The following is a 27355-nucleotide window of genomic DNA, read 5'->3' as shown; positions in this document are numbered from 1 at the left end:
AGTTGCACACAACTGTTGGAAAGAAGTAAACTCAGAAAACAGAAGTTTATCTCGAATATCTTTTTGTAAATTAGAAATAAAGATTCTTTGAATATCATTGTCAGGCACTGGAAAAGAAATTTGAGCATACAAATGCTTATATCTACCAATGAAATCAGTCACTTTTTCTTTAACACCTTGTTTACAATGCATTAAATCAATCAAAGTAACTTTAGGACTTATATTGTTTTGAAATTGTTGAATGAAAGCATTTGCAAGTTGTTCAAAAGAAGTAATAGAATAGGAAGGCAACGAGAAATACCATTGTAGGGCTTTGTCTCTTAATGTTCTAGTAAACAGTTTTGCAAGCAACCTTTGGTCATAAGCAAAATCAATACAGATTGTTTGAAAAGTCTTAACATGTGTTAGAGGATCACCTTTACCATTATAAAGCTCCAAATGCAGGATTTCAACATGTTTAGGAGGGATAGGTCGAACAATGTCAAGAGAAAGTGGGCTCGCAACATCAAATGTGGGCACACTAAACTTAGATTGATTCATAGAGGCAATTTGTTGCTGTAAAGAAGAGACAGTTTGTGCAAGATTGTTAATGGTCGCTTCAGTCGAAGAATTCATATTAGATGTGTTAGATTGAGATGGAGGTGTTATGTTATTGAAAGAAGGTAAAGAGTAAGGTGGCGGGACATTATGATAATTAGTCATAGGAGAGGATTGGAAAGGAGGAACACTACAAGGAGGAATGGAATGGTTAAATGAATTGCCCCCTTGCGTCATGTTCATTTGTGGAAATATAATAGGGACACTCATTGAAGGAGTGAATGAAGGCAGCGGGTTAATTGAAGAGGAAGGATTGCCCCCATGACTGGTGATCATAGGCGTAATGTCTTGTATAGAAGTAGTCATTATGTTTGATGTAAAGGTAGGTATACTAGCAATAGAAGTTGTCAAAGGAATAGAATGATTGACTTGTGTAGGAAGTTGTGTATAACCCAAATTTTCAGCACAACTCTTCATAGGCATCACATTCGAATCCACAATGTGTGCAATACCACGCAAAATATCAATTCCATTCTTATCACTTTGAAGCATACGTTTTAGACCCTCAATTAAAGGAAGAGCTTGACTATCGGGGTATTCTTGAGACATCCATTGTCGAAAATCATCAAATTGATTATCCAATTTTGAAAGTTGTTCTATAGAAACCTCATGGAGAGCTTGTTCATTATTAGGAGGATTAGAGGAATTACCCATGTCCTCGTTAAAAAGGCTATTCAAATTAGGTTCCATCTCCTCGGTAATTAAACCTCGGAAAGACTTAATTCTAAGGCTTCGTCTAACGGGAATAGTTTAAGTAGGGCTTATTGTTGTAAAACTCATGCACTAAAGAGAGAGAGAAGATTTTGAATTTTAGAGGTAGCAAATTTCAGTAAATCAGCCAATCTTCTAGATTTAAGCTGTTAAATGCAATCACGACAATCTCCCGAAATTTCAAAAAAAATGTCAAGGACTGTGGCGCTCGGAGTGCACACGGTCCTCGCAACTTTTTTCAAAATTTGCAGGGATGAAAGGTATGATGATTTTAAAGCTAATCTGAAAAAATTGAGTGATTTTACGATCTGTAGATAGGCCAAATTAAAGTTGCAATCTCAAAATTGAACCCTACCCAGATTGTCGAAAAATGCAAAATTTGAATTTTGAAAAAGAGAGGGAAACTGAAATTTTGAATTTTATGATTTTAGAGGGAATACCAAAAGCAATGCAAGTTTTGAATTTTAAAAGTTGACTCAATTTCACGCAAAATTCAATTTTGAAAGCGGAAATCAAAGTTGTTGTAATTAAGCACTTAATTTCAAAAGTCACAAATTGCAAGAATTTGAATAAAGCACTGAAATTTGAAATGAATGCCAACACACTTTTCAGATTTAGGACAGTAAGAAACACAATTTTGACATGAATTTCAGTTTCGACAATTTTTGAATGATTATAAGCCTTAATCCAAGCAATCACTAGACCAACTTTGACTTTAATTTTGCAAGTGTTATAATTGATAAAATCAGCCAAAATTCTGGATTTTAGCAGGAAAATACAGTAAGATCTAGCTCCCAAAATTTCGAAAAAAATGTTGGGGACGATGGCGCTCGGGGTGCACACGGTCCTCGCAACTTTTTTCCAAATTTTCAGGGATGAAAGATATTATGATTTTGTTGCAGAATCCAAAGTTACAGCCGATTTGGAAGTGTTTTGATCAGTGAAATTGTCGGACAAAGGTTGAATCAAGAGGGTTTTAAAAATTAGGGTTTTGACACTTAACCACTTAACTTTCAGAATTAAAGCACAAATATGGATTGACAATTTGCAATAGAAGGGTAGATCTGAAACAAGCATTAACATTTAGACATTTCGCAAGTTCAATTACTAAAAAGAAAATTTAGGGTTTTCATGCAATCAACCTCTAAAATTTGCAAAAGATCAAACATGGAAGTGTAATTAAGGAAGCAAATTTTCAGATCTAACCATGAATAATCAGAAAGGATGTTCACATCGGGTTCACCAAAATGTAAAGCGGAAAAATCGAACCCTAGTTGATCTCCCCTCTTCCAACTCCAAGCAGAGAGAAGGGAGGTCACTAGGGTTGATGGTTTTCACTTAGGGGAGACTTTACATTCAAAAGAGGGGTTGAAACCCACAAGATCCAATCCCACACAAGGCAAGATTGGATTCTAAATGAGTTTCAAGGGTTAAGACAGCAAGGCTACCCTCTTTTGTAAAGAATGTAGATAGAATGATTAAGCTAGGAATGCATAGAAAAGTGAGAAAGATTCACTTATAAACTGAGATAGTGATATAGGATGAAGCTGCGAACCTGGAATTAGCAGTAAAATGTCAAGACGGTGTTGTCCTGCAAATTTGAGCGAAAGTTGACGGGACGATGGCGCCCGGCGTGCACACGGTCCTCCGAAAAATCTGCGAAACGAAGGGGGATCTGTTCGTCTCTGCACAAGGATTCCAGATCTTCAATTTCAGCCGCGTACCTGCAACCTACAGACAGAAAAGTGAAGACGATTGGGGGGTTAGGGATTAGGGGTTTGCCCTTAGGTCAAACCCCGGTTTTGGAATTAACCAAGAAATGAGAAATGCTGTAAATGTAATGTAAAACAAGTATTAATACCTTGTTGTAAGGATGTTTGTATCCTTATATGCAAAGGTATAGATGTTGTTGTATGTTGTATGCTGTATGTTGTATGTTGTAGTATGTGATCTCCTCTTCAATGGTTGAATCCTTGTCTTGAATGCAACACTTAGCCTTGAATGGAGACTTAGCTTGAAGGAATGCTTGAATGTTGAATGCTTGAATGTTTGAATGTTTGAATATCGTTTCCACGCCTTTTCATCCTCCTAAAATGAGAGAGGAAAAGTAGTTTATATACTTGCCAATTAGGGTTGATAGACTGATTTTCCCGACCTTAGGCCGACCAGGAAATGTTATTTTCCATTTTGCAAACAAAAAGACCCGAAGTCCCATAGGAGACCGGGCCCAAAATAGGGCCAGGGACCAGGGCACTGGGCGCCCTGGTCCTGAAGGACCAGGGTGCTGGGCGCTCTGGTCCCACCTCCCGGGACAGTAGGGTGCAAGGAGGGATCAGGCAGGGTGCTGGAAAAATGCAGTTTTTGATGTCATGGACAAGTTTCGGGGTCTCCATTTAGGTTCAGTGTTGCGTCGCCATCGTGAAGACCCAAATGCGGTCAAAATTGCAAGTGTCGCAATTTTAGGACACTACATTTAGCCCCCACTTTAGCGGGAGTATAAGCGTACACCAATACTTTCGGTAAAGTACAAGGAAACAACATTGAAAGACTTTCACCACGTCAAGAAGGCAAGATATACCAAGCCCCCAGTGGACTAAGGATCTTACGACTTCGATTGACAAAGTAAAAGGAAAGATCACGAGGGAGAACCATGACTGTCAGTAGTAAGGTTCCCTCACTATGAGTCATGCAAGAAAGATATCAAAAATTTTCAAGGCAAAGCTAAGTTCGCCAAGAAATTTTCAAGTATCCTGAAGGGATAGACGGGATGTATGGGCCCCTACATTAAAGCGATCGCACACGCCTCAATGGGGGTGATTGCTTTAACGTAGTGATACATATAAGAAATGAGAAGGAAAGGAGCACATTATCACAAGGATTTAGCCCCCAAGTGTGAGATAAGCCCAAGGATAATAGACACAAAACACAAAGCACAAGGTGACTTCTCTTTCCTCAGGGTCTGTATGCTGTACAATGATAAGTCATGTATATCTTATGTATGTATGCATAATTGTTCTTTATTCCCCAATCAAGGAAGGTCACCTAGAAGAAGGGAACACATGTGTCTTTTGAGTCAACATGAGAGAGACTGAAAGAGGTCGCAATGCTTTGCATTGTCCTCAAGTAGACAACACTAAGGACAAAAAATAGAAGAATGAGGATAACACATAGAAGAAGTAACACAAGAGAGGAGGAGAGAATCTGCTATGCTAATGAAACTAGTCTAGCACGTCATCTACCCCCCGATCTTGCTGATCAATGTTTCGGGAAGGTAGGGAACACGCTAGAGGAGGAACATCCAACACAGCAAATGGAGCTATCACAAGATCCAAACAAGGGCTATGTTCATGTTCCAAGCCACGTTGTTCTTGTTTAGGAGCTAGGATAAGTGCTTTAGAAAATTCGTTAGATAAATGGTTATCAATATCAACAAGTTCATATTCACTATCAGAAGCAAGAGAAGTAACATTTTCATCATGAATAACATTTTCATCTATATCATCATCAAGATTTATAAAAATAGGATCTTTAACTCGCACAGGATCAAGACCATCATGCATCTTATGTTTACGAGATTTTGGCTCAATTTTTGGCTGAGGAGAAAATGGAATAATGCTAGCTGAAGATGTTTTTGGGGATTGCAAAGTTTGAGAAGCAGCTGCCTGAGCTCTAAGACGACGCTTCCGTCGGTGTTCACGTGCAGAATGGTTTCATCTAGTCTTAGTAGGAAGTGGAGAAGATTGAGGAGGAGGAATGTTCTCATCCTTATCACTTGGGTGTTTTGGATGTGGTCTCTTAAGCTGGATAATAGGAGAAGAGGAAGGTCTCTTTTCTTTATAAAAGGAAGGAGGAGGAACTGCTCCATACAAAGGAGGAATATTTGGTTTAGGAAGGACACCAAGTCCATCATGACGAGGAGGTATAGGTCTACTTTTAGAAATTTTATTAGGCATAGACATAATCACATCCATTGGGATGGGTTGGGAATCTTCTTGAGGAAAGACATTAGTTTTATCTTTCAAAGGAAGAACTTCCTTCTCAAGGACGATAGGAATATCAAGTTTGGGTGTTCTAGGTTCACTTAGAGATAGGATCATATCTGTTTTCCACTTTTGATAAGATTTGAAAAGATGATCACTTCGCAGAGGAAGAGATTGGAATTGTTTAGACCAAAAATAATCAATAGGAACGCTAGAAGTTCTTTCAGCTGGTTTAAAGAGACTATGATTGACAGTAACAACTTCACCATTATGGGGAAATTTCAAACACTTATGAACAGGAGAAGCAATAGCTTTCATGGAAGATAGCCAAGGATAGCCAAGCTTCACACGAAATTGTTCGGATGAAGGAATAATAGCAAAGTTCACATCAAGGGATTTGTTATGGACCTCAATAGGTAATGTAATAGAACCAATTGCAGGAGAAGAAAATGCATCAAATAATTTCCCAATCACATCTGTTTTGTCATAAATCACTTGATTCAATTGCAAAGTAAAAAGAAATTCTTCAGTAATAACATTAACCATGAGCACTCCATGGCAAGGTGTATTCTTGACTTTTGCAACTATGTATAAAGGACCATTTGGTGCCCTAATGGTTTCACTAGAATCAAATGTGATGGAAGGTTCTTTAGGGTTTTCTTGCTGCTCTACAAAGTTAATCACATTCGGAGTCATAGACACAAGACCATCAGATGAGAAAGAGGAATCATTAGTCTCAATCGCATTAGAGGTATGACAAGGTAATGGATCAGTGAAAATCTGAAGATTTTGGTTAGGAAGAGCTACAGATGTATTGCCTTTATCATTCACTCCAGAAATAGAGATAGTATTATTATCAATCAAATCTTGAATTTTACCCTTTAAAGCAAAACATTTTTCAGTATCATGCCCTAGTTGACAATGAAATTGACAAAAAGATTTGTTATCAAAATAAGGTGAATTAATCTTTTCAGGATCAATTTTCCTTATAGGAGGAAGAGTAAGCACATTTTGTTCCAATAACTTATTCATAATACTATGCAATGATTCATTCAAAGGAGTAAACTTTCTTTCTTTCTTGAAAAACTTAGAAATAGGAGGCACACCTGATGCTGCGTTCACATTGTTGTTGATGATGTTTTCATTGAATTTGATGGAATCTCTATTTGGTTTAAACTTTCCAAATGGTTGTTGACTGCTATCACCCTTATCACTCGGAGCCATAGGATGTGATTGTTCCATTTGACTCACAGTAAGTTGATAATTGTGAAGAGTTGCACACAACTGTTGGAAAGAAGTAAACTCAGAAAATAGAAGTTTATCTCGAATATCTTTTTGTAAATTAGAAATAAAGATTCTTTGAATATTATTGTCAGGCACTGGAAAAGAAATTAGAGCATACAAATGCTTATATCTACCAATGAAATTAGTCACTTTTTCTTTAACACCTTGTTTACAATGCATTAAATCAATCAAAGTAACTTTAGGACTTATATTGTTTTGAAATTGTTGAATGAAAGCATTTGCAAGTTGTTCGAAAGAAGTAATAGAATAGGAAGGCAACGAGCAATACCATTGTAGGGCTTTGTCTCTTAATGTTCTAGTAAACAGTTTTGCAAGCAACCTTTGGTCATAAGCAAAATCAATACAGATTGTTTGAAAAGTCTTAACATGTGTTAGAGGATCACCTTTACCATTATAAAGCTCCAAATGCAGGATTTCAACATGTTTAGGAGGGATAGGTCGAACAATGTCAAGAGAAAGTGGGCTCGCAACATCAAATGTGGGCACACTAAACTTAGATTGATTCATAGAGGCAATTTGTTGCTGTAAAGAAGAGACAGTTTGTGCAAGATTGTTAATGGTCGCTTTAGTCGAAGAATTCATATTAGATGTGTTAGATTGAGATGGAGGTGTTATGTTATTGAAAGAAGGTAAAGAGTAAGGTGGCGGGACATTATGATAATTAGTCATAGGAGAGGATTGGAAAGGAGGAACACTACAAGGAGGAATGGAATGGTTAAGTGAATTGCCCCCTTGCGTCATGTTCATTTGTGGAAATATAATAGGGACACTCATTGAAGGAGTGAATGAAGGCAGCCGGTTAATTGAAGAGGAAGGATTGCCCCCATGACTGGTGATCATAGGCGGAATGTCTTGTATAGAAGTAGTCATTATGTTTGATGTAAAGGTAGGTATACTAGCAATAGAAGTTGCCAAAGGAATAGAATGATTGACTTGTGTAGGAGGTTGTGTATAACCCAAATTTTTAGCACAACTCTTCATAGGCATCACATTCGAATCCACAATGTGTGCAATACCATGCAAAATATCAATTCCATTCTTATCACTTTGAAGCATACGTTTTAGACCCTCAATTAAAGGAAGAGCTTGACTATCGGGGTATTCTTGAGACATCCATTGTCGAAAATCGTCAAATTGATTATCCAATTTCGAAAGTTGTTCTACAGAAACCTCATGGAGAGCTTCTTCATCATTAGGAGGATTAGAGGAATTACCCATGTCCTCGTTAAAAAGGCTATTCAAATTAGGTTCCATCTCCTCGGTAATTAAACCTCGGAAAGACTTAATTCTAAGGCTTCGTCTAACGGGAATAGTGTAAGTAGGGTTTATTGTTGTAAAACTCATGCACTAAAGAGAGAGAGAAGATTTTGAATTTTAGAGGTAGCAAATTTCAGTAAAATCAGCCAATCTTCTAGATTTAAGCTATTAAATGCAATCACGACAATCTCCGGAAATTTCGGAAAAAATGTCACGGACCGTGGCGCTCGGAGTGCACACGGTCCTCGCAACTTTTTTCAAAATTTGCAGGGATGAACGATATGATGATTTTAAAGCTAATCTGAAAAAATTGAGTGATTTTACGATCTGTAGATAGGCCAAATTAAAGTTGCAATCTCAAAATTGAACCCTACCCAGATTGTCGAAAAATGCAAAATTTGAATTTTGAAAAAGAGAGGGAAACTGAAATTTTGAATTTTATGATTTTAGAGGGAATACCAAAAGCAATGCAAGTTTTGAATTTTAAAAGTTGACTCAATTTCACGCAAAATTCAATTTTGAAAGCGGAAATCAAAGTTGTTGTAATTAAGCACTTAATTTCAAAAGTCACAAATTGCAAGAATTTGAATAAAGCACTGAAATTTCGAATGAATGCCAACACACTTTTCAGATTTAGGACAGTAAGAAACACAATTTTGACATGAATTTCAGTTTCGACAATTTTTGAATGATTATAAGCCTTAATCCAAGCAATCACTAGACCAACTTTGACTTTAATTTTGAAAGTGTTATAATTGATAAAATCAGCCAAAATTCTGGATTTTAGCAGGAAAATACAGTGAGATCTAGCTCCCAAAATTTTGGAAAAAATGTCGGGGACGATGGCGCTTGGGGTGCACACGGTCCTCGCAACTTTTTTTCAAATTTTCAGGGATGAAAGATATTATGATTTTGTTGCGGAATCCAAAGTTACAGCCGATTTGGAAGTGTTTTGATCAGTGAAATTGTCGGACAAAGGTTGAATCAAGAGGGTTTTAAAAATTAGGGTTTTGACACTTAACCACTTAACTTTCAAAATTAAAGCACAAATATGGATTGACAATTTGCAATAGAAGGGTAGATCTGAAACAAGCATTAACATTTAGACATTTCGCAAGTTCAATTACTAAAAAGAAAATTTAGGGTTTTCATGCAATCAACCTCTAAAATTTGCAAAAGTTCAAACATGGAAATGTAATTAAGGAAGCAAATTTTCAGATCTAACCACGAATAATCAGAAAGGATGTTCACGTCGGGTTCACCAAAATGTAAAGCGGAAAAATCGAACCCTAGTTGCTCTCCCCTCTTCCAACTCCAAGGAGAGAGAAGGGAGGTCACTAGGGTTGACGATTTTCACTTAGGGGAGACTTTACATTCAAAAGAGGGGTTGAAACCCACAAGATCCAATCCCACACAAGGCAAGATTGGATTCTAAATGAGTTTCAAGGGTTAAGACAGCAAGGCTACCCTCTTTTGTAAAGAATGTAGATAGAATGATTAAGCTAGGAATGCATAGAAAAGTGAGAAAGATTCACTTATAAACTAAGATAGGGATATAGTATGAAGCTGCGGACCTAGAATTAGCAGTAAAATGTCGAGACGACGTTGTCCTACAAATTTGAGCAAAAGTTGATAGGACGATGGCGCCCAGCGTGCACACGGTCCTCCGAAAAATCCGTGAAACGAAGGGGGATCTGTTCGTCTCTGCACAAGGATTCCAGATCTTCAATTTCAGCCGCGTACCTGGTATCTACACACAAAAAGCGAAGATGATTGGGGGTTAGGGATTAGTGGTTTGCCCTTAGGTCAAACCCCAGTTTTGGAATTAACCAAGAAATGAGAAATGTTGTAAATGTAATGTAAAACAAGTACTAATACCTTGTTGTAAGGATGTTTGTATCCTTATATGCGAAGGTATAGATGTTGTTGTATGTTGTATGTTGTATGTTGTAGTATGTGATCTCCTCTTCAATGGTTGAATCCTTTTCTTGAATGCAACACTTAGCCTTTAATGGAGACTTAGAATGATCAATTGCTTGAAGGAATGCTTGAATGTTTGAATGTTTGAATATCGTTTCCATGCCTTTTCGTCCTCCTAAAATGAGAGAGGAAAAGTAGTTTATATACTTGCCAATTAGGGTTGATAGACTGATTTTCCCGACCTTAGGCCGACCAGGAAATGTTATTTTCCATTTTGCAAACAAAAAGACCCGAAGTCTCATAGGAGACCGCACCCAAAATAGGGCCAGGGACCAGGGCGCTAGGCGCCATGGTCCTGGGGGACCAAGGCGCTGGGCGCCTTGGTCTTGAAGGACCAGGGTGCTGGGCGCTCTGGTCCCACCTCCCGGGACAGCAGTGTGCAAGGAGGGATCAGGCAGGGTGCTGGAAAAATGCAGTTTTTGATGTCATGGACAAGTTTTGGGGTCTCCATTCAGGTTCAGTGTTGCGTCGCCATCGTGAAGACCCAAATGCGGTCAAAATTGCAAGTGTCACAATTTTAGGATGCTACATTTAGCCCCCACTTTAGCGGGAGTATAAGCGTACGCCAATACTTCCGGTAAAGTACAAGGAAACAACATTGAAAGACTTTCACTACGTCAAGAAGGCAAGATATACCAAGCCCCCTGTGGACTAAGGATCTTACGACTTCGATTGACAAAGTAAAAGGAAAGATCACGAGGGAGAACCATGACTGTCAGTAGTAAGGTTCCCTCACTATGAGTCATGCAAGAAAGATATCAAAAATTTTCAAGGCAAAGCTAAGTTCGCCAAGAAATTTTCAAGTATCCTGAAGGGATAGACGAGATGTATGCCCCCCTACGTTAAAGTGATCACACACACCTCAACGGGGGTGATTGCTTTAACGTAGTGATACATATAAGAAATGAGAAGGAAAGGAGAACGTTATCACAAGGATTTAGCCCCCAAGTGTGAGATAAGCCCAAGGATAATAGACACAAAACACAAAGCACAAGGTGACTTCGCTTTCCTCGGGGTCAGTATGCTGTATGATAAGTCATGTATATCATATGTATGGATGCATAATTGTTCATCATTCCCCAATCAAGGAAGGTCACCTAGAAGAAGGGAACACATGTGTCTTTTGAGTCAACATGAGAGAGACCGAAAGAGGTCGCAATGCTTTGCATCGTCCTCAAGTAGACAACACTAAGGACAAAAAATAGAAGAATGAGAATAACACATAGAAGAAGTAACACAAGAGAGGAGGAGAGAATTTGCTATGCTAATGAAACTAGTCTAGCACATCATCTACCCCCCGATCTTGCTGATCAATGTTTCGGGAAGGTAGGGAACACGCTAGAGGAGGAACATCCAACACAACAAATTGAGCTATCACAAGATCCAAACAAGGGCTATGTTCATGTTCCAAGCCACGTTGTTCTTGTTTAGGAGCTAGGATAAGTGCTTTAGAAAATTCGTTAGATAAATGGTTATCAATATCAACAAGTTCATATTCACTATCAGAAGCAAGAGAAGTAACATTTTCATCATGAATAACATTTTCATCTATATCATCATCAAGATTTATAAAAATAGGATCTTTAACTCGCACAGGATCAAGACCATCATGCATCTTATGTTTAAGAGATTTTGGCTCAATTTTCGGCTGAGGAGAAAATGGAATAATGCTAGCTGAAGATGTTTTTGGGGATTGCAAAGTTTGAGAAGCAGCTGCCTGAGCTCTAAGACGACACTTCCATCAGCGTTCACGTGCAGAACGGTTTCGTCTAGTCTTAGTAGGAAGTGGAGAAGATTGAGGAGGAGGAATGTTCTCATCCTTATCACTTGGGTGTTTTGGTTGTGGTCTCTTAGGCTGGATAATAGGAGAAGAGGAAGGTCTCTTCTCTTTATAAAAGGAAGGAGGAGGAACTGCTCCATACAAAGGAGGTATATTTGGTTTAGGAAGGAGACCAAGTCCATCATGACAAGGAGGTATAGGTCTACTTTTAGAAATTTTATTAGGCATAGACATAGTCACATCCATAGGGATGGGTTGGGAATCTTCTTGAGGAAAGACATTAGTTTTATCTTTCAAAGGAAGAACTTCCTTCTCAAGGACGATAGGAATATCAAGTTTGGGTGTTCTAGGTTCACTTAGAGATAGGATCATATCTGTTTTCCACTTTTGATAAGATTTGAAAAGATGATCACTTCGCGGAGGAAGAGATTGGAATTGTTTAGGCCAAAAATAATCAATAGGAACGCTAGAAGTTCTTTCAGCTGGTTTAAAGAGACTATGATTGACAGTAACAACTTCACCATTATGGGGAAATTTCAAACACTTATGAACAGGAGAAGCAATAGCTTTCATGGAAGATAGCCAAGGATAGCCAAGCTTCACACGAAATTGTTCGGATGAAGGAATAATAGCAAAGTTCACATCAAGGGATTTGTTATGGACCTCAATAGGTAATGTAATAGAACCAATTGCAGGAGAAGAAAATGCATCAAATAATTTCCAAATCACATCTGTTTTGTCATAAATCACTTGATTCAATTGCAAAGTAAAAAGAAATTCTTCAGTAATAACATTAACCATGAGCACTCCATGGCAAGGTGTATTCTTGACTTTTGCAACTATGTATAAAGGACCATCTGGTGCCCTAATGGTTTCACTAGAATCAAATGTGATGGAAGGTTCTTTAGGGTTTTCTTGCTGCTCTACAAAGTTAATCACATTCGGAGTCATAGACACAAGACCATCAGATGAGAAAAAGGAATCATTAGTGTCAATCACATTAGAGGTATGACAAGGTAATGGATCAGTGAAAATCTGAAGATTTTGGTTAGGAGGAGCTACAGATGTATTGCCTTTATCATTCACTCCAGAAACAAAGATAGTATTATTATCAATCAATTCTTGAATTTTACCCTTTAAAGCAAAACATTTTTCAGTATCATGCCCTGGTTGACGATGAAATTGACAAAAAGATTTGTTATCAAAATAAGGTGAATTAATCTTTGCAAGATCAATTTGCCTTATAGGAGGAAGAGTAAGCACATTTTGTTCCAATAACTTATTCATAATACTATGCAATGATTCATTCAAAGGAGTAAACTTTCTTTCTTTCTTGAAAAACTTAGAAATAGGAGGCACACTTGATGCTGCGTTCACATTGTTGTTGATGATGTTTTCATTGAATTTGATGGAATCTCTGTTCGGTTTAAACTTTCCAAATGGTTGTTGACTGCTATCACCCTTATCACTTGGAGCCATAGGATGTGATTGTTCCATTTGACTCACAGTAAGTTGATAATTGTGAAGAGTTGCACACAACTGTTGGAAAGAAGTAAACTCAGAAAATAGAAGTTTATCTCGAATATCTTTTTGTAAATTAGAAATAAAGATTCTTTGAATATCATTGTCAGGCATTGGAAAAGAAATTTGAGCATACAAATGCTTATATCTACCAATGAAATCAGTCACTTTTTCTTTAACACCTTATTTACAATGCATTAAATCAATCAAAGTAACTTTAGGACTTATATTGTTTTGAAATTGTTGAATGAAAGCATTTGCAAGTTGTTCGAAAGAAGTAATAGAATAGGAAGGCAATGAGCAATACCATTGTAGTGCTTTGTCTCTTAATGTTCTAGTAAACAGTTTTGCAAGCAACCTTTGGTTATAAGCAAAATCAATACAGATTGTTTGAAAAGTCTTAACATGTGTTAGAGGATCACCTTTACCATTATAAAGCTCCAAATGCGGGATTTCAACAGGTTTAGGAGGGATAGCTCGAACAATGTCAAGAGAAAGTGGGCTCGCAACATCAAATGTGGGCACACTAAACTTAGATTGATTCATAGAGGCAATTTGTTGCTGTAAAGAAGAGACAGTTTGTGCAAGATTGCTAATGGTCGCTTTAGTCGAAGAATTCATATTAGATGTGTTAGATTGAGATGGAGGTGTTATGTTATTGAAAGAAGGTAAAGAGTAAGGTGGCGGGACATTATGATAATTAGTCATAGGAGAGGATTGGAAAGGAGGAACACTACAAGGAGGAATGGAATGGTTAAATGAATTGCCCCCTTGCGTCATGTTCATTTGTGGAAATATAATAGGGACACTCATTGAAGGAGTGAATGAAGGCAGCGGGTTAATTGAAGAGGAAGGATTGCCCCCATGACTGGTGATCATAGGCGAAATGTCTTGTATAGAAGTAGTCATTATGTTTGATGTAAAGGTAGGTATACTAGCAATAGAAGTTGTCAAAGGAATAGAATGATTGACTTGTGTAGGAGGTTGTGTATAACCCAAATTTTTAGCACAACTCTTCATAGGCATCACATTCGAATCCACAATGTGTGCATCACATTTGAATTTTGAAAAAGAGAGGGAAACTAAAATTTTGAATTTTATGATTTTAGAGGGAATACCAAAAGCAATGCAAGTTTTGAATTTTAAAAGTTGACTCAAATTTCACGCAAAATTCAATTTTGAAAGCGGAAATCAAAGTTGTTGTAATTAAGCACTTAATTTCAGAAGTCACAAATTGCAAGAATTTGAATAAAGCACCGAAATTTCGAATGAATGCCAACACACTTTTCAGATTTAGGACAGTAAGAAACACAATTTTGACATGAATTTCAGTTTCGACAATTTTTGAATGATTATAAGCCTTAATCCAAGCAATCACTAGACCAACTTTGACTTTAATTTTGAAAGTGTTATAATTGATAAAATCAGCCAAAATTCTGGATTTTAGCAGGAAAATACAGTAAGATCTAGCTCCCAAAATTTCGAAAAAAATGTCGGGGACGATGGCGCTCAAGGTGCACATGGTCCTCGCAACTTTTTTCCAAATTTTCAGGGATGAAAGATATTATGATTTTGTTGCAGAATCCAAATTTACAGCCGATTTGGAAGTGTTTTGATCAGTGAAATTGTCGGACAAAGGTTGAATCAAGAGGGTTTTAAAAATTAGGGTTTTGACACTTAACCACTTAACTTTCAGAATTAAAGCACAAATATGGATTGACAATTTGCAATAGAAGGGTAGATCTGAAACAAGCATTAACATTTAGACATTTCGCAAGTTCAATTACTAAAAAGAAAATTTAAGGTTTTCATGCAATCAACCTCTAAAATTTGCAAAAGATCAAACATGGAAATGTAATTAAGGAAGCAAATTTTCAGATCTAACCATGAATAATCAGAAAGGATGTTCACGTCAGGTTCACCAAAATGTAAAGCAGAAAAATCGAACCCTAGTTGCTCTCCCCTCTTCCAACTCCAAGGAGAGAGAAGGGAGGTCACTAGCGTTGACGGTTTTCACTTAGGGGAGACTTTACATTCAAAAGAGGGGTTGAAACCCACAAGATCCAATCCCACACAAGGCAAGATTGGATTCTAAATGAGTTTCAAGGGTTAAGACAGCAAGGCTACCCTCTTTTGTAAAGAATGTAGATAGAATGATTAAGCTAGGAATGCATAGAAAAGTGAGAAAGATTCACTTATAAACTGAGATAGGGATATAGGATGAAGCTGCAGACCTGGAATTAGCAGTAAAATGTCGAGACGGTGCTGTCCTGCAAATTTGAGCGAAAGTTGACGGGACGATGGTGCCCGGCGTGCACACGGTCCTCCGAAAAATCCGCGAAACGAAGGGGGATCTGTTCGTCTCTGCACAATGATTCCAGATCTTCAATTTCAGCCGCGTACCTAGTACCTACACACAAAAAAGCAAAGAGGATTGGGGGGTTAGGGATTAGGGGTTTACCCTTACGTCAAACCCCGGTTTTGGAATTAACCAAGAAACGAGAAATGTTGTAAATGTAATGTAAAACAAGTACTAATACCTTGTTGTAAGGATGTTTGTATCCTTATATGCGAAGGTATAGATGTTGTTGTATGTTGTATGTTGTATGTTGTAGTATGTGATCTCCTCTTCAATGGTTGAATCCTTGTCTTGAATGTAACACTTAGCCTTGAATGGAGACTTAGAATGATAAATTGCTTGAAGGAATGCTTGAATGTTTGAATGTTTGAATATCGTTTCCACGCCTTTTCGTCCTCCTAAAATGAGAGAGGAAAAGTAGTTTATATACTTGCCAATTAGGGTTGATAGACTGATTTTCCCGACCTTAGGCCGACCAGGAAATGTTATTTTCCATTTTGCAAACAAAAAGACCTGAAGTCCCATAGGAGACCGGGCCCAAAATAGGGCCAGGGACCAAGGCGCTGGGCGCCATGGTCCTGGGGGACCAGGGTGCTGGGCGCTCTTGTCCCACCTCCCAGGACAGCAGGGTGCAAGGAGGGATCAGGCAGGGTGCTGGAAAAATGCAGTTTTTGATGTCATGGACAAGTTTCGGGGTCTCCATTCAGGTTCAGTGTTGCGTCGCCATCGTGAAGACCCAAATGCGGTCAAAATTGCAAGTGTCACAATTTTAGGACGCTACAACGTGTTACCAGATTCATTGAACCTAGACATATGTGTGGAAACGTGTTACAAGATCGAGGAATAAAGAACCGTTATCTCATTGGAAATTGCACTTAAATATTTTTTATGATTTTAAGGTCATCTATCCAATGAAATATTTTGTATGGTTATTCATTCAATGAATCATGTTTGTAAGATCGAAGCATGAACATATCACCGACATAAGAGATCTATTTATACAACATGAATCAGGATCAGTTAAGAGACAGATGTGTATGAATCAAGACATGTGTAATAGATAAGGAAGCACTGAGTATTGTGACTATCAGAGACACAGAGGTCTCCGAGAAGGAATTAAGAGAACAGTCAAGAAACAGAGTAAACAGAAGGGTTTACCGAGTTAATCTATGGATTACCGAGGTATGCTATAAGCAAGGTAATCTCATTTTGAGCACATAGAATCTACTATAACATTTCAGGTGTGAAGTTACAGATATTTGTAAAGATTTTATTGTAATATTTTGAGTTGTAAGAGAAACCTTTAACAGGGTAAAAGACTCTAACAAAGTCTATAAATTGTAAAGCCTTTAACCAGGTGCAACATTTTAGAATAAGTGTTGTAAAATCCTTTAGCAAGGCAGATCTAATGATCTTGATACTCCTAATAGGGTAAGCTATTAGAAATAGTTAAACATGTATCTCTAACCAAGCAACCTTTATTATTGCAGTAGTGAAGTTGTGGGTGCCATCCCCACCACAGTTTTTCTCTCTAACCAAGAGTTTCTGCATAACCAAAATATATGTGTTATGGAGTGAATCATGTATGATTGTTATTTATTTGTTTTAGCTTTATGTTATGTTACAACAGTTTTTGGTTTATGCATAACAGTAAAGTTATTGTTGAGGAAAAGATTTGAAGTACTGATTCACCCTCCCCTCTCAGTACATTAGCTTTCCATATTGGGCCTAACAATACGCTTCTTTAATTAATATGACTGAAGAGAGAAATTCGAGAAAAAAAATTATTTGAATAGGATTTGAATATGATTCAAAGTATAATATACACAGACAAGACATAAATTATAGTTCCAAATTGTATATTGTAATAAGTTTTATTTTAATTCAGACAAAATTATTATGAAAGGAAATACAAAACAATATTAAACATCTGTTAACAAAAATTTGCAATACAAAATACTAGAGTAAAAAACCGGCAATACAAAAGATGTTAAACTCAGAATGACTTAGACAGAGCAAGCATAATTGATAGAATATTAAACTTCTAGAATAGAAAACCAGCAATGCACAAATCTAGAGAAAATAATATGAAAAACAAAGATAGTTATTATACAGAGATCAATATGCATTTTTTTTAACAAAATCCTGCAGACACAATAAATCTTAAAACTTGCAAACAAATCAGAGATGCAACTCAATAATAAAACCGTTTTGGCAGCAAGCCGACCAAACAGATTAATGAGGCTGAGTTTGGTGGTAAACCTTCCAAACTAGACAATAAAAAAAACCAGAAAGAAGAAACTTTGGCGGCAAACCTTCCAAAGACACAACTTTAAACTAGAAAGAAGAAACTTTGGTGGCAAGCCTTCCAAAATTTTTATTTTTTTTAATAAAAAAACTAGAATCTAAGAAAATTAAACCTGCAGGCAAACTTGTTAACAAGTTTGAGAAAAATATTTAAAATCTGAAATAAAAAACCTGCACAGTAGAAAATATTAGAGAAAGAACTTCTTCTCCTCTCAAGAATGCCTCCAAGAAGGTGAACTCCACAAAATGGTAACCTTCATCAATCTCAACTTGAAACAAGGATTAGAACCTGCTCTGATACCATGAAAGGAAATACAAGAGAAAGGAAAGAAAAACAAAATCCAAGTAAGTTTATTGATGAAGTAAATGTTACAAAGAGAAATGCAAAAACCTTGGAGCAATCACCCAAATGTGAAGAAGGAGGCACAAAAACTTTTGAAAGGGGAAAAACAAAGAAAAACCCCTTGTGATATTATGAATGAGGCAATGCCTAAAATGTGTGTGTGTGTGTGTGTGTGTGTGTGTGTGTGTGTGAGAGAGAGAGAGAGAGAGAGAGAGAGAGAGAGAGAGGCTCTTTACAATATTGTCATTAAGAAGAAATGAGAGAGGAGACATCTCTTAAATAGAGATGAGGAGGGGAGTTAGAATATAACTCCCAAATCTATGAATGCCACCATTTATAAAATGTCTGTGCCATGTGTCCACATCCTCTTATGGAGGAAATCTAATATTTCTTAATAAAGGAAAATAAAAGAAATGACTTGTCCTCACACATGTACTAGAGGACAAATTACATGTAGAAATTCCAAAGGAATATCCTAAACTAAATACAAATAAACCTAAGCCAAGTAAAGATTAAATATTCTAACAAATGGTGTAATTTGCATTTGGATAAATATTTAAATGTGAATGTGAATTTTGGATTTAAATAAATTTTAATTTATTTACATGAGAAAATAGAAGATAAAGCATTAAATGCTTGAAAACTTTGAGGGAAACCATTAAAGGCTTAAGAAGACTCTAGAAAGAAGCCATTAAGTTTGAAGACTTTAAGGGAAACCATTAAAGGCTTAAGAAGAATCTAGAAGGAAGCCATTAAGTTTGAAGACTTTAAGTTTGAAGACTTTAGGTTTGAAGACTTTAAGGGAAACCATTAAAGGCTTAAGAAGACTCTAGAAGGAAGCCATTAAGTTTGAATACTTTAAGGGAAACCATTAAAGGTTTCAAGTGGGTGAGGATAAGTAGGATTTATATTTAAAATAGTTGTGCAACTTGCATTTGTAGGAAAATACAAGTGGGTGGAGGAATTTTGGGATTAATTAAAATAAATTGCTTTATTTCAATTTGGTTGCAAGTTGGAGATTTAAATAAATTAGATTTATTTAATTGGGGTAAAATATTTAATTAAATGTAAATTTAATTAAAAGTAGAGAGAAGGGTTTTAATTAAATAAAATGATTTATTGAATTAAATGATATAAAGGGCTTAAGTGAATTTAAATAAATAAATTGAATAATTTATTTAATTAAATAGAAGAATGTGGTGATTTAATTAAATTAGATTTAACTAAAATAGAGGAATGAGAATAAAATGAACATTAAATATTCATTTTGGAATATAGTCATTTTTATACGTCTACATTTTGCCCCTCTTTGAAGTGACGTGTGCACATGTTGATTCAAAGAAAATGATGTATTGTCATGATTTGGTTGTGATCAATGTGATGTCTTATCAAGATGTTCATGTCGTGCCCCAGATTTGATAAATGATGTTGATAATGCTCCCTCGGGAGATGAATCAAAATTTTGAAAATTTGATGTGTTTTGATTGCATTGTAAATTTTTGTCTATGTTGAATGCGAGAAGTTGATTCATCTCCTGATAATGATGTTTGTGAGGGTTTGATAAGAGACCATGAGCAATTTACATGTTCATCCATGCAACCCTAATTTTCATTTACCCTATAAAAGGGAAAAAATGAGTTATTTTGTCTCATTTAGGCTTGCTGACTTTGGAGAAAGCGACACTTGGAGAAAAGACAAAATGCCGATTATGTTTGCTTCTCATCGATTTGAGCGCATTCAGAGGTATCAGAGGCCTGCCACGTATGGACCACTGGTAAGTCATCATTTTTTACCCCTTTTCGATTTTTGTTTTGTCATTTTTGATCATGTTTTGGAATTTTTCCATGCGAATTTAACAGTTTAATGTGCCTGGGTTAAATCATAGTACATACTATAGGTTGCATAGCATGTGGAGTTTAATGAAGTAGGGTAGCATTCGAGTAGATTAGGATAGCGCAGTGGTGGGTTAGGGTAGCGCATAGGGTTAGATTAGCACATCGGGGATACAGGGCAACACATAGGAGAAAATGGGTAGCATGTAGGAGAGACCTAGTGCATAGGGTTAGCCGGGGTTCGCAGGTGTAGTGTAGGATAGTGCGTAGGTATATGTTTTAGTGCATGAGTGAAAAATGTTGGGTAAAGTGGGATTTTGGATGCAGAAAAATAGGTAGGTTTTTGCCAGTTTTCCAGGGATAAGTGTGAAATGTCAGTCTGCATGTCTGCTGTCATTATTTTTGATAAGTTGTCCAATATGAGTTCTGATATGGTTTTTGGATAGATGACTTGATTTGATTTGCAATGTTTCAAGTTGATATATATGTGGAACTTGAGTTTTTTTATAAGTTGATATGGTTGTGGAACTTGAGTCGTTTTACAAGTTGATATGGTTGTGGAACTTGAGTTGTTTTACAAGCTAATATGAATGTGAAACTTGAGTTGTTTTACAAGTTGATATGATTGTGGAACTTGAGTTGTGTTACAAGTTGATATGATGTGATATGGAAATAGATTGGATATGATGTGGAACTTGATTAGATTTTCAATGTTTCAAGTTGATATGAATCTGATTTGTGATATGAATTGATTGGATGAAGAAACCGATATTGGACTTGTTTTGTTTTTGACATGATCGACTTGGAGTTGTTCAGTCGTGAGAGCAATTTCCGAGACCATGGTCATTGATACCACGATTGATGCAAGTTGATAGGGATATCATTGAGAGCTGTGGCTTGAGCAGAGACTTTGGAGAGAGCGGAGGCAGGTGGCTCAATGAGAGACACCCTGAGGGAGTTGGCTTTCAGAGCCAAGGAGATGGAGTACTACTAGAGGCATTATGAGGATGTGGTTCCTAGGAAGCACCGAGTTCCGAGTTTCACAGCTTCAAGATCCAGTCGATCTAGGGAGACTGGGTCAAGGACAGAGAGTAGAGGCGTGACAAGGCCTGTTCGTCAAGATCCACTTGGGGATCCTAGTGATGGTACATCTGCGGTGAGACCATCACCCTTGGGAGATAGTCATACTTGAGAGACGTTGTCTTTATTGTATTTGATCATTTTGTTGTATTTGGCATAGACATGACATATTTAGCATATTGATCATTTTTGAGATATATATGACACCATTTTCTTTGATCCTCATGTGATGTGTTATGGATGATGCTTTCTATATGATTTTGTTGCTTCTATGATGATGATGCAATGCTTAGATAGATGCATGTGATTTGATATGTGATGAATATGATGTGATAATGCATGATGTATGAGATGTATCTTGTATAATATGATTTGATGTGAGATGTATCTTGAAAATGAGATGTATGAAATAATATGTTGTTAGATGTATCATGAAAATGAGATGTATGATAATGATATGCTATGAGATGTATCTTGAAGATGAGATGTATGATAATGATATGCTGTGCGAAACTAATTGTAAAATGATATGCAACTAATTTTGAGCATCCTCATTCTGCGTTTGTCATCTCTGTATAGTCACATGTTTTTGCCTTCTTTGTAGGTATCATCATTGAGCATTGATTTGTTTGGGATATGTTGAAAATTTATACAATCATAATGGTATAATTGAACCATAATGACCTAAGAAAAATTTACATGATTTTTGATTTTGCAAGATGGCACAAGCATCAGGGTATAATTGAACCAGGATGACCTGAGTGCCGATTGCGTATAAATAGACAATATTAAACCATTTGTATGTGCAAAATGGATTCATGTCTTCAGTGATATGCTTTGAATCACGTCTTGAGACAAGTATTTGCACAATACAAATGATCGCCTCACAGACAGAAAACTAAAAAGATATTGGAGGCTCCATGACTTTCTCTAGCTTGATGCATCGTTGAGAAAATGTAGAGGATCCAATAGTTCAAAAAGAGTTCAAGTGCCAAAATAGTAAGAACTTCATGCAAGATGCAAACATTTGATACTTTAGAAAATCATCCATTGTGTGTTATGAATTCGTTACATGTATCCGTGTTTGGTTCTCTTCTTGTTTTGTTGAATGTTTATCTTAACATGATTCTCTTGGTTCATTGCAAGTTCTTGATTTATTGATAGGACAGGGTGTAGATCAATGTTGCCCCTGGCTATAATTACCACCTGATGTGGATATGTATAGTGATTACCAAGCCATGGTGGGATATGATGAAATGATTTGTGGATAGGCCAAGATAGTGCCTACGCTAAGTATGTCCTAGATAATGCTTAGATTGATAAAGGTGTTGGGAAATGACCATTACTACTTGGATTTATGGATATATAGTAGGCTCGAGAATAAAGATAGATAGAGGAGTTGTCCTCTCACAATAGTGTCTGTTTTCTAGGTTTTCACCAATTGTTTTTATTGTATCTTTTTTTATTTCCTTTTGTGATTTTTTTGTATTTTTCACTTTTTTCGTGCATTAGACTACTCAAGTGTAGAACTTCTTCAAATGGATGTTGTTGGTTGGTTCATTGAGCATATCGCCTTCTGAGGTAGTTAGCTGATAGGCGCCTGATCCATAGGCTGATATGATGACATAGGGACCCAACCAGTTAGGTTCAAACTTCCCTTTCTTCTCCTGATCTTGTTGATTCCTAGGATTTTCTTTGAGTACTAGATCACCTATTTTGAAGATTCTAGGTATGACCTTGTGGTTGTAGCTTCTGCACATGTGGTGTTGGCATGCTTTAAGGTGAGTATAGGCATGTTATTGTTTTTCATCCAGAAGTTCTAATTCTTGCAATCTGTTGACTCGATACTCTTCATCTGGAATGAGACCTTTCAAAGATACTCTGAGAGATGGGATTTCTACCTCTAGGGGTAAAATTGCTTTGGATCCATACACCAATGAATATGGCATGGCTCTTGTTGGTGTGCAGATGCTAGTTCTGTATGCCCAAAGTGCTGGATTGAGTTGCACTTGCCAATCTTTTCCCGCATCATTTATTGACTTCTTGAGGAGTTTCAATATGGTTTTATTGGATGCCTCTGCTTGACCATTCCCCTGTGGGTAGTAAGGTGTAGAGAAATGATGTTGGATTTCGAATCATTCACATAGTTCTCTCACATCCTGATTTTTAAAAAGACGTCCATTGTCTATGATGATGGAACTTGGAATGCCATATCTGCAAATCATATAATTAAGAATGAAAGAAGCAATCCATTTTCCAATAACTATGGTCATGGGAACTGCTTCAATCCATTTGGTAAAGTACTTTCTTGCCATGATAATGAACTTGTGTCCATTTGAAGATGAAGGATGAATTTTGCCTACTAAGTCCAAGCCCCACTGACAAAAAGGCCAAGATGTTGTAAATGGCTACAATTCCTGTGCTAGTGCATGTATAAGATTGCAATAGATTTAGCATTTAGGACATTTATTTGCAAATTGATATGAGTCTTTTTCCATCGTCGGCCAATAATATCCCATTCTTAGAATTTTTTTAGCAAGAGTAGGACCACTTGAATGTGTGCCACATATACCTTCATGAAGCTTGTGTAAAGCAGAGTCAGATTCATTATGATCAAGGCAACGAAGAAGAGTACCATCTAGACCTCGATGGTAAAGAGTATCAACAGTTAGGGTATAACGGGTGGCTTGTCGGATAGAGTTGTGTTTCGGGTTCTGAGATAGGTCAATGGGTAGGGTATTGGTTTTAAGATATTCATATATCATTCCATATAAGGGGGAGTCTGAACCAGTTAAGTCATACATGACTTGGGATGCAGAATTGTCATAGGCTAGGGAAAACAATTGCTTTACCAGGAATTCATAACGAGCCCATTGCTCTGGAATTTGTAGAAATGAAGTGATAGTAGCCATTGCATCGACTGCTCAATTGTCTAACCTTGGTATTTGTTCAAAGGTGATGTGTACAAAATACTATTTGAAGTCATCCACCATTCTTTTGTAGGGTAGTGGATTGTCATCTTTTGTCTGATATTCATCTTTGATTTGGTTTATAACCAGTTGTGAATCTCCATAAACTTTGAGTTCTGTGATTCTCCATTCTAAAGCCATTTTGATTCCCATGACCAATGCTTCATACTCAGCAATATTATTTGTGCATGGAAACATAATTCTATATGATCTTGGTTTGGTGTGTCCTTTCAGAGTGATGAACAAGATGCTGACACTGAAGCCGTGTTGAGTGTAAGAACCATCAAAGTATAGGTTCCATTGCTTCGTGGAAATAGTAAGGACATCTCTATCTAGAAATTTGGTCTCCATTGGTTGTTTACTAGGTAGCGATGCTTCAGCTAGTTGATTGGAAATTACCTATCCCTTGATAGCTCTTCGCTCCGTGTAGTGAATATAAAAATCACTAAGAATCATGACCCATTTATCCAATCTTCCTATAAGAGCTTCTTTGCTGAGGAAATATTTAAGAGAATCAATCTTTGCTATTAGCTTGATTGTGTGAGCTAGCATGTAATGTCGGAACTTTTGAGAGGCAAAGACCACAGCTAAGCAGGCCTTCTCAATAAATGTGTCATTTAGCTCATATCCATTTAATGTCCTACAGATGTAATGTATAGCCAGTTCCTTGCCTTGTTGATCTTCTTGTGCTAATAATGCCCCCAGTGATATATCTGTTGTTGAAATGTAGAGAATGAGTGGCTTCCTTGCTATCGGTGGTACTAGAACTGGTGGGTTCATCGAGTATTGCTTGATTTGATAAAATAATTCTGCACATTTGGCTTCCCATTTGAATGGTACATTCTTATGTAGCAGATGATTGAATGGTAGACTTTTATATGCTAGCTGGGCGATGAACTACCTAATTGACTGGAGTCATCCTTGTAGAGATCTGAGTTGGCTGATATTCTTAGGTGGTGGCATTTCCATGATGGCCTATACCTTTGCTGGATCTACTTCAATGCCCTTTTCTGATACTATGTAACCTAGAAATTTTCCTGATGTTACACTGAAGACACACTTCTTAGGGTTGATCCTGACTTGGAATTTCTCCAATCGTTCAAATATTTTCTCTAGTATGTCCAGATGTTCTGCCCGTCTGAATGATTTTTCCAGTAAATCATCCACATAGTCTTCCATGAAGGTATACATCATATCATGAAATATTGTTGTCATTGTGCGTTGATAAGTTGCCCCAACATTCTTCAAGCCAAAAGGCATGACATTCCAACAATACGTTCCTCAAGGACAGGTGAATGTTGTTCTATCTTGATCCTCTAGAGCGATCTTGATTTGGTTATAGCCAGAAAAACCATCCATTAATGATAACATCACATGGCTTGCTGTGAGGTCTACAATTATGTCGATACTTGGTAAAGGAAAGTCATTTTTTGGATAGGCATTGTTGACATCTCTAAAATTTGTGCATATCCTGATACTGCCATCTGGTTTTGAAACTGGCACAATGTTTGAAATCCACTCCGCATAGTCTATAGGTTGAATAAATCTGACGTCTAATAGTTTCTTTAGCTCAGCTTTAACCATGAGTGCCACATGTGGATTCATCTTTCTCAAATTTTTCTTAACTGGCTTAGCTCCCGGAGCAATAGACAAGTGATACATAATTAATTATGGATCAATCCCAGGCATATCTGCGTAGGACCAAGCAAAATTGACTTGTTTTTCTTTGAAGAATTTGATAAATTCTTGTTTTTCTTCCTCTGTCAGTGATTTGGCTAGGTGTATGTTTCAGATTGCCTCTGTTGTACCAATGTTGATTGATTAAGTGGGCTCAATCAATATGGGTGATCGCTCATGATAATGCTTAGGAAGAGTTTCAAGTCTCCCATCATTGGGTGCCTTAAAAAGGTTTTCACCCTCATGTGCGTCCTTTATTTTTACTTTTTTGTGATCTAGTGCTGCCATTGACTGGTTTTCAACAATAGATCCTTTATTGCTTTTATTTTTGCGACCGAGAGACTTGGCACCCTCTTGATTGCAGACATCATTACTTTGTTCACTGGTAGAGTTTGTTTTAGGGTTGATGGTACATAAGTAATGGATAATGGACTCATCATCTAGAAAAATAGGTATGTCATGTTGTTCAGGTTCATCCCAGTCTATGAGGTCAGGGAAGACAAGTGGTAAAGTGTCATTGGGTGGGTCAAGTTCAACTGCTATAAGTGTCATGATGGAGATATCATCAAGGTTGGATGAAACATTGAAGAAGTTAATGATTTTGTCAAGGTCTTCAATGGTATCATCTTCCATGTAGACTTGCTCGTAGTGTTGCTGCTCATTTTCCTTATCTTCATAGATATTTTGTGGACCAAATTCAAGTAGTCTAGGATTTGTGCCTTGTTATTCTTGAGAAAGGGGTATATGACTAGTATTTTTAGTAGCATCTTCAGTAGCATTTGAACAACTGCCCCATTCATACTCATTTGAATCACTCTTAGAGGTATTATCCCATATTCTTTCAATGCTGTGAACAGGAATGTTGTATGGTGAAAAGAGGTCTTTGATAATTGATACTAGTCTGATGGTTTTCTCTAATTTTGTGTCAGATACTGCTTCTATTCTTTGCATTTGTTAATATATTGTCTCTTCTCAGGGACAAATGATGTCATCAAGAGGTGATTCCTCTTTTTCGGAAATAGGTTCTTGAACATGATGTACCTCTGCACAAGGTGCTTTTGTTGTTTGAAGGATTGATTTCTCTTGATGTTTCCTTTTTTCTTGGTATTCACATTCTTTACGTATTGTTTCTGCTGAAACAAATAGTACTTCCTATCATGAATCCACCTTGTATTTCTTCTTTGCTTTCCACTGTGGTTTCTGATATTTGTTTGGTGTCTTCCTTGGTGGTAGGGTGTGCTCATAGCCTAATCCCTTTTTGTCTTTACAAAATTGTGAAGGAGGATCTAAGGGTTCTATGATGCCTTCCTTACACTTGCCAATAGGGCCTTTGCCATTGTATCCCATTTGTTGCATAATTAGATAGCCCTTACCATACAGTTTTGTTTATATAGCGACTTCCATAGTACCTGCTTCGACTTCTTCCTCATCCTTGTATAGCCAACTAAGGATGTCCTTTTCTTCCGATTCATGTGCTAGAGTGCCTAGTTGGATAAATTTGCCATCAAACTTGGTGATGGGCTATATTGTTTGATGTGTTGATTCTGAAGGTAACCCATGAGATTTAGGTGATGCTGGTAGGCTAGTTAAACACAAGGGTTCCAAAGAGTACTCTCCCATGCCTTGCTCTTTTATTTTCATCTTTTGTTTGAAATCT

This window comes from Cryptomeria japonica, chromosome 1 (genome assembly GCF_030272615.1).
Source record: "Cryptomeria japonica chromosome 1, Sugi_1.0, whole genome shotgun sequence".
In the NCBI taxonomy this organism is placed as follows: Eukaryota; Viridiplantae; Streptophyta; class Pinopsida; order Cupressales; family Cupressaceae; genus Cryptomeria; species Cryptomeria japonica.
This window is presented reverse-complemented; position numbering follows the sequence as displayed.